This window comes from Pelodiscus sinensis, chromosome 12, assembly GCF_049634645.1.
Source record: "Pelodiscus sinensis isolate JC-2024 chromosome 12, ASM4963464v1, whole genome shotgun sequence".
NCBI classification, from domain to species: domain Eukaryota; kingdom Metazoa; phylum Chordata; order Testudines; family Trionychidae; genus Pelodiscus; species Pelodiscus sinensis.
The window spans coordinates 11,702,315-11,710,488 of NC_134722.1; the positions used below are offsets into that span (position 1 = coordinate 11,702,315).

Below are 8,174 nucleotides of genomic sequence, written 5' to 3' on the forward strand. Positions count from 1 at the left end.
ATCATTCAGTCAACACGTGTCCGGTATTGTCTGATTTTTTTTTTTACCGGGCAGAGGGCTCAAATACTGGACTGTCCGGTAGGATACCGGATACCTGGCAACCCTAACCATATTTGAGGCAGTGATGATTTTCTAAGATTAATGATGCTAGAAGGAATCAGGGAATCAAGAAATGGCCTTAAATCTTTTTTTAAATTTTTTTATTATTATAACCGAAAAATTCTATTTTAACAGCATGTGGAAAGAGTAAAAGCAATTCCAGGAATAATATTTGATCTTCACACATTGTATTCCTATGAAAATCACAGAAGGCATAGCCCAGATCCTGTATCCCATTTTAAAACTGAGACTCGGTTTGAATCATTTATGTTATATCAGCTTCCTGATGTGTTCAGTCAAAACCAGAAATGAATACTGACTCTCAATATGCTCAGGTAAATTAGTGCTCGTTATAGTAAAATTGGTAAAAATCTAGGATAGTTTTTGCCAAATCAGTAAACAAAAAGAAATTGGTTTAGAACGTATTATTTTATTTATCCATTTGGAAATAGGCTGTGCATTTGCCTTTCCTTGTGTTAACATATTATCTTGATAAACTATTCTAGTTATTCTTAAAGGAGTGATCTTTTCAGTTGCTCTTTTTTCCTTCACCCTTCTCACATACTTTGCTGTGGAAAGAAAAACAGAATGAAATGTGTTTCTTGAGTTGAATCTGAATAACATTATGTAAATGATACAACTGCAATCCAGATATTTATCAATGTGTTTGTTCCAAATACTATATTAGTGCATTTTAGTAGATAGAATGCAGTGACTAGCAATGAGGCTGGGACTGCAACAGTTGTCTAGTGATTCCCTTGGAATACAGGAAGTTGTAGAAAGTAGGGTAGTCAGTGCAAAAGTGAAAGTAAAAACATGAGTAGATAGCATCAAGGAAGGTAAACAAGCAAAAATTCAAGACTCATTTTACCGACAATTGTAGGCCTTGCTATAGTTGTGTGTGTAAAGCAAATAAATTCATTCTGGGCTGCATACTTACGCATTCTCTTTTGCCATTATAGATTGTATTCCTCTCTTCTTCTTTCAGCAGTGGCAAAAACACTTGTTCCCAGTGCTCGTTCTACTTGTACAACAAAACTATGTGTGCACATGAGGAAGCTATCACTTGTGACAGTGAATCTGCTCTCATGAAATCTGTGCTTTGTGTTGATAGGGTTAGTGACCTTGAGGGCACTTATAGTCTGAATTTATTAAAAAACAGGTTTTAGGATTTCAGTTCCTTGGGGGGGTGGGGGGGGCAGGAAATCCCACTTTTCCCTGTGCTCAGACTTTTTTCAAAAACAGAAAAATAATCTTCTTTAGTTTTCACCTAGGATAGACAAATGAAGTGATAATGAAAAGGCGTTTTCATGAAAAATCACATCACTACATATCATAAGGAAGTAGGAGGATGCTGCTAATGCAACCAAAAATTCAGTACCCTGCTTGTCTTGGGTGGAAAAATTGTATTCCTAGTTTGTTCCCTGCAAATCCACATTTATGTACCTGTCCTTGGAAACCTGAAGTGCTTATTGTTCACTGCTAAGTTGCTGCGGCGCTGTGTGTGCGTGACTGATGTTTGTGAAGTGCACAATCCCCTTGTATAAATAGTGGCCCCAAACAATGCAGGTTACAAATCAACGTTACTGTGGATTATAGGACATTTAGCATAGAATATTGTAGTTTTTTGTGAGGGCTGCTTAGTTAGACTTATCCACCTTTATTGACTAGGGCTGTGTCTACATTGGCACCCCTTTCCGGAAAAGGGATGCTAATGTAGACTTTGGAATAGGCAAATCCACGGGGGATTTAAATATCCCCCGCGGCATTTGCATTAACATGGCTGCCGCTTTTTTCCGGCTTGGGGAAAAGCCGGAGAAAAGCGCCAGTCTAGACATTATTCTCCGGAAAATAAAGCCTTTTCCGGCGGATTTCTTAGTCCTACTTGAACTACTTGAAAGTAGGACTAAGAAATCCGCCGGAAAAGGCTTTATTTTCTGGAGAATAATGTCTAGACTGGCGCTTTTCTCCGGCTTTTCCCCAAGCCGGAAAAAAGCGGCAGCCATGTTAATGCAAATGCCGCGGGGGATATTTAAATCCCCCGCGGATTTGCCTATTCCAAAGTCTACATTAGCATCCCTTTTCCGGAAGGGATGCCAGTGTAGACATAGCCCTGATGTGTAATGTAAACTCCCAGTCTGTGTGCTTTTTGGGAGAGCAAAAAGAGTAACCTAATGTAGACCATATTATTGTTCTCGTGGCACTATGTGTTTAGTACACTGATTTATTATGTGAGATTATATCTCGTTCTGATGCCTGGGTTTGTTATTAAAACAGCCAACTACTTATCAAAGTTAAAGGATTTCTCTTTTAAGCTCAAGCAATAGAGACCAGTTATTCTTTCGTGCAAGAAGAATACATTTCTGTCCTCACCAAAGACAAAGCCTGTCACATACAGGCTTACATGTTGCCCTTTAGTGATACCTTCAGCCACATGAAAACAACATCATTTACCTTTCAGACTCTAGTTCTATATCTCTCTTTTCACCATCTAATTCCATCTACCTGGATTTGTTCAGTGCAGAAGGTGAGGGCCCGTAAGAGATTTAAAAATATCCTGCCATTAATGGCTTCTGCTTAAAAACTCCCCAGGGTCACAGATTTCCTGGTCTTAGGTATTATGCTGCCACCAGCCAAATGTAAAACCCCTTTAAGAAGCCAGGACATGGGCATCTGGTAGCCTAGGCGGGGGAAGGCTTTACCCTTCCAAAATGCCAGGCCTGGCCCTACCAACACTCTGCCCCCAGAACGCCTGCTGCAGGTATTCTGGAGGTGCAATGTTGTTGCCCGCAGCGCCTGCCCTCCCGGTGCTCCAGGGTCGGGGCCACGTGACACGCCCTCCTTCCTCTCCTGTTGCTCCAGGGCTAAGGAGGCTGGGGCGAACACATGCCCTCCTGCTCCCCTCCCCTCCCCTCCCTGTGGTTGGGGGAGCACGCAGGCAGGGCACTGTCCCACCTCCCCCAACCCTACCTTCACCAGCCACCCATGACCTAGGAAGATGCACTTGGGAATTTTTTCCTGGGGGTATGCCCAAGCTCTTTAACTTCCTTTAAACTCAAGAGAGAGCTTGAAAACAAACTGAAATTTCTTAATAGTTGACCTTCAGTCTCAGGTACGTGCACACAGAATCTCTTGCCTTCTAGGACACGGGAATCAGATCATAGTCTTAAAAAGGTGATTTTATTAACAAAACAAAGAAGACATACTTGGTAAAGCATTTTTGGTGGCTGAGTGTTAGAACAACTGAAAAAGGCAGATTAAAAAGATAGAGAATTGCTCTCCTGGGATTCAGTTTAAAAGTTACAGTGCATGGAGGGGAGGGAAAGGGGTACACGTGCTCAGCACAGAGGAGCTCAGCAAAAACAAAGAAAATAACTTGATAGTGTATGCAGCGGCGGATTTAGGGCAGGGCGAGCGGGGCAGCGGCCCCGCGCTTCCCGAGGCCCCGCGCATGCACCTTGGCACCACGGCGCATGCGCAGTGTCAAAGGGGGGGCCCCGCGGCACTGCCCTGGGCCCCGCGGCACTCTCATCTGCCCCTGAGTGTATGACTAAACATTGCGGCTACGTCTACACTGGCCCCTTTTCCGGAAGGGGCATGTTAATTTCAGAAGCCGTAATAGGGAAATCTGCGGGGGATTTAAATATCCCCCGCGGCATTTAAATAAAAATGTCCACCGCTTTTTTCCGGCTTTTAAAAAAGCCGGAAAAGAGTGTCTACACTGGCCCCGATCTTCCGGAAAAAAAGCCCTTTTCCGGAGGATCTTATTCCTACTTCAAAGTAGGAATAAGATCCTCCGGAAAAGGGCACTTTTTCCGGAGGATCGGGGCCAGTGTAGACGCTCTTTTCCGGCTTTTCTAAAAGCCGGAAAAAAGCGGCGGACATTTTTATTTAAATGCCGCGGGGGATATTTAAATATCCCCCGCGGATTTCCCTATTACGGCTTCTGAAATTAACATGCCCCTTCCGGAAAAGGGGCCAGTGTAGACGTAGCCTGCCTGTTCTACTTACATATCTGTTGTTCCAAGGTTAGTCCTTCCCTAGGCACAGATATTGCTAGAAATTCCATGTCTTGTTTCTGGCTTAAATCATCACTCCCAGCTCTCCTTTGCTCACACAAAAGACTTCAGCAGGGTGGTCCTATTTCAATTAAAAAACTCACACTCATTTGTCATTTGTTCTTCTAGTTCCCTGCCAACACTTCCTGGAAACTCTCAAGCATCCACAGTCTGTGGGTTTAACTCTTAATGGTAATTAAGTTAACTGAATGGCTGGGATGTATCTCTCCTTTTCCTCAAAGATGTAATCATCTGTCATTTGTGACATCATAATTCATTATCCCGAAAACAGCTGCGAAGTGTAAAACATCACTCTGAAAGGTAGGCTGAAGTCAGAAGGGATGAGAATCTGTTTACACACAAATACTGAGGTAATTAGTAAAGACGGTGAAAGTGACACAAGAAACCTTGAAGGAGGTTCACAGGGCAAAGGGCTTTTCAGGAGCTGTCTGTATTCAGTGACTTGTTATCCCAGGTCTCTGCTCATATGGTGATGTATTGCATGGCTAAAACACTGTGTCAGTTTTATGTTGTAGGAAGCATGTGACTATGGCTGTGTCTAGACTACACAGTTCTATCAGAAAAAGATACACAAATTGTGAACCGCAATTTGCATATCTTTTCCCAATTCTTTTGTCAGAAATGGCTTTTCTGACATTTGGCGCATTTGCACTGAGCCAAATGTTGGGAAAAAACCCTTTTTCAGAACATCCCTTCTTCCTCATAAAATGAGGTTTAGAGGGTTGCTGGAAAAATGGGTCTGCTTTTCTGATTTTTTTTTCGGAAAAGCAAACGTGTTCCTTGGACACAGCAGAGTTTTTCCAGGATATCAGAGGTATCCCGGAAAAACTCTGCAGTTTTGACATAGCCTATGATTCAAGCTGGAAAAGGAAGTTAACCACACACGTACATATATACACAACATTCTGATCCTGCCAGCTGTTGCCAATTGGTTACTTAGGCTTGGTCTATTCCAGTGGTTTTCAAACTATGGGTCACGACCCAGCACTGGGTTGTGGAATGTCAGGCACTGGGTCTTATTGCTGCAGGGGTATCAGGTGACCACTGGGGGTGCCAATGCAGGCTTCTTGTCTGTCCTGACACCGCAGGTTGTGCTGCCGTCTGGAAGTAGCTAGCAACAGGCCCAGTTCCTAGAAGCGTGGTGGGGGCGAGCACACAGGGCTCCATGCACTGCCCCTGCCTGAACACTAGCTCAGCACTCCCATTGCTGGGAACCTGCTGTTGGCTGCTTCTGGGGTGCAGCATGGTCTGCAGTGCCAGGAGAGGCAGGAAGCTGCCTTAGCACCCACGCTGCACTGCTGACTGGAAGCCGCTCAAGGTAAACCCCGCCTGCCACAGTCCTGACACCCCAAAAGCTGTACCCCCCTCCTACATCCTCAGCCCCACCCTGGTACCTGCACTCCAGTCAAATTATGTTGGGTCATGGGCATCAATGGTTTTCTTCAACTAGGTTATGAGAAAAAAAGTTTGAAAACCACTGGTCTGTGCTATGAAATATGTTAAAGTTTTATTGTAACTTTGTTACAGTTTTATTGTAAATTTACCTTAATAAAATGTTAGTTAGGTCAACATAGCAATGTTGGTCAGGGCTGTGAAAAAAATCACACCCTTGATATTTGACGTAACCCCAAGTTACGTCAGCTGTAACTACAGACAGATGACATTCTTACACTGATGGAAAGATCCCTTCTGGTGCTGTAAGTTGCATCTTTATAACAAGGGTCTGCTGGCATAGCTATGCAGGTATAGTCTCTGTAATGTGGACACAACTTTAAAGCCCGAGCTGTTGTTTAGTTAAATCTTATCTCAACTTCTTCACCTCGTGACACTCCCCCACAAAGAGGTGCTCAATGAAGCCTCAGAGTGACACTGGTGTTTGTAGTAATGAACATTTAAATGATAAGCAAACCCGAGGAAGCTTTTACACATGACAGCAGGAACAGCTGATGTGAACAGGAGGAAATAAATTGTAAGTCTCAGCTACTTGGGGATACTCATATGAGATAATTTATTTAAAGACTGTATTTGATGGCAATATGCTGTTCGTACGGACAATCTTTTTTACATGAACCTTTAGTTATACTAAAACAATTTGTATTGTACTGTTAATAGAAATGATCTATGATGTTTGCCTTGGAGTCACAGAGAGGAAAGGCTAAATGGACAGATGTCTTTACTGAACAATAATTCAACAGAGTTTGTGTGTGTGTGTGTGTGTGTGTGTGGGAGGAAGTAGCGTGAGACATTTGTTAATTACTGACAAGTACCCTACAGTGGCAAAAATTGGGCATACATAGCAGAGTGTAAAGAACATGTTAGAAGTGATCAGGTCCAATATATATCTGCATATAGAGCTCAGTGTTTTTACTTGTGGAGTATTCTCTTCAGCTTCCATCTTATAGTTGATTGTTCACATTCCCCATATCTGGGGCAGACTTTGAGCTGTGGCTTTCATCTGTACACTGGCAAAAATGTGCAAGGTGTACAATTTTTAGTGCTTGCAAAATTACTTATTGACTCAGTTTCTTCATGGGCATTCCTCTTGTTGCAAATGAACTAGGAAACTGAGCACTCAAATCAGCCGGTTCACTGACACAGACATGTAACTCTGCAGGTGCAAACATTTGTGCACACCTTTTTATACGTGTCAGAAATCAGAGGATGGTTTGAAGCCTGGGGAAAATGTGGTCTTGCAACTGCAAGTATCTTCTGGGATTGTTCATAGTTATTATGTCAGCTGCTGTGCAGTAGACTTGAAGTTCAAAGGTTTTCTAGCATGCAGCCTGTTACAAATGTTTGCCTCTTGTTTTACTAGCCAGCATTGTGAACTTTCACATTGACTGTTACACTAGCTGCCATGAAAACACTACCCAATCTTACCAGTCTGGAATATGCACAGTGACAGAAAAGACACTGTTCTATAGACAAAGCAGCACCTTGAGTGTTGCAAATAGGTTTAGAGATAATCAAAGGGTTTAATTCATGCTGCTGGCATTCTCAAGTGTCTATTGCTCAAGAGCTACTTTGACGGTGGCTCATGTCATAACCACTCTAGTTTTTCAAAGCACCATGGAAAATAGCCTGATTAGGAGGTGGGGGGAGGGGAGAGGAAAGCAAAACCATGATGTTTCATACTGCAATCTGGATGAATTAGGTGGGTTTTTTTAGAAGAAACTTTTCAGGGTACAATATGTCCTAAAGTATAAATTCTTCTGGTAGTAAACAATGCAGTTATTGTTATGCTGAGACTAGCTAGCAATATAACCCCCTCTTCTGATACGCAAAGGATATTTTTCTATTTGGCTGAAATTTTTTCAAGCATGGAAAAATGATTGTGTTTAAATTTTCAGCAAAATCTGTTTAGCTTTCTGAAATTATGCAAAGCTTCTGATCTACTCTGAATCCAATTCACAGTTGCGTGAACCTTTTTAATACTCAGTAGGGACATATGCAAACCCCATGTCTCCTGATAGTCCCTCTGCAAACATCCCCATCTGTTTACTCCATTGCTCTGTGCCTCTTCTTTGTCCCTACCTGCTGGATCATCCCCCAGCGGGGTCCCCTTTTCATACAAATTACCTATGAAGGATGTGGAAGCACCATCAGTGGAGAAGTCTCAGAGAGGCAGCTGTGTTAGTCTGTATCTTTAAAAATTAGTAGCCCTGTAGCAACTAAAGGGTGTGTCTACACTGCAGGGCTATAGATTATTTTGAAATAGGAAGCCTCTATACAGCATTTATTTTGAAATAGAGCACTCTTTCACTGACTTTCCTTATTCCTTTACAATGAGGGTTACAGGAGTTAGAGTAAGAAGTCCTCCAGCTTGACAGTATTTTGACACTATTTCGAAATAACTGTCTGCTGTGTTATTTTGGAATAGTGCTAGTTATTTCAAAATAGTGTTGCAGTGTAGATGTACCCTAAGAGACTAACAAAAATAGATCATATCATGAGCTTTCATGGGTAAAGCCCACTTTTTCAGATGATGAGCATCAG

The 8,174-nt window shown here is 42.5% G+C and overlaps 1 long non-coding RNA gene across 1 annotated transcript; it reads right to left on the minus strand.

The window, feature by feature from the left end:
• Positions 1-515: 515 nt before the first annotated feature.
• Positions 516-4,248, minus strand: LOC112545713 (uncharacterized). Its single transcript, XR_012906666.1, has 3 exons — positions 4,107-4,248; positions 1,040-1,120; positions 516-668 (listed from the first exon to the last, which is right to left on the minus strand). It is a non-coding gene; the product is annotated as an uncharacterized LOC112545713 (long non-coding RNA).
• Positions 4,249-8,174: the final 3,926 nt, after the last annotated feature.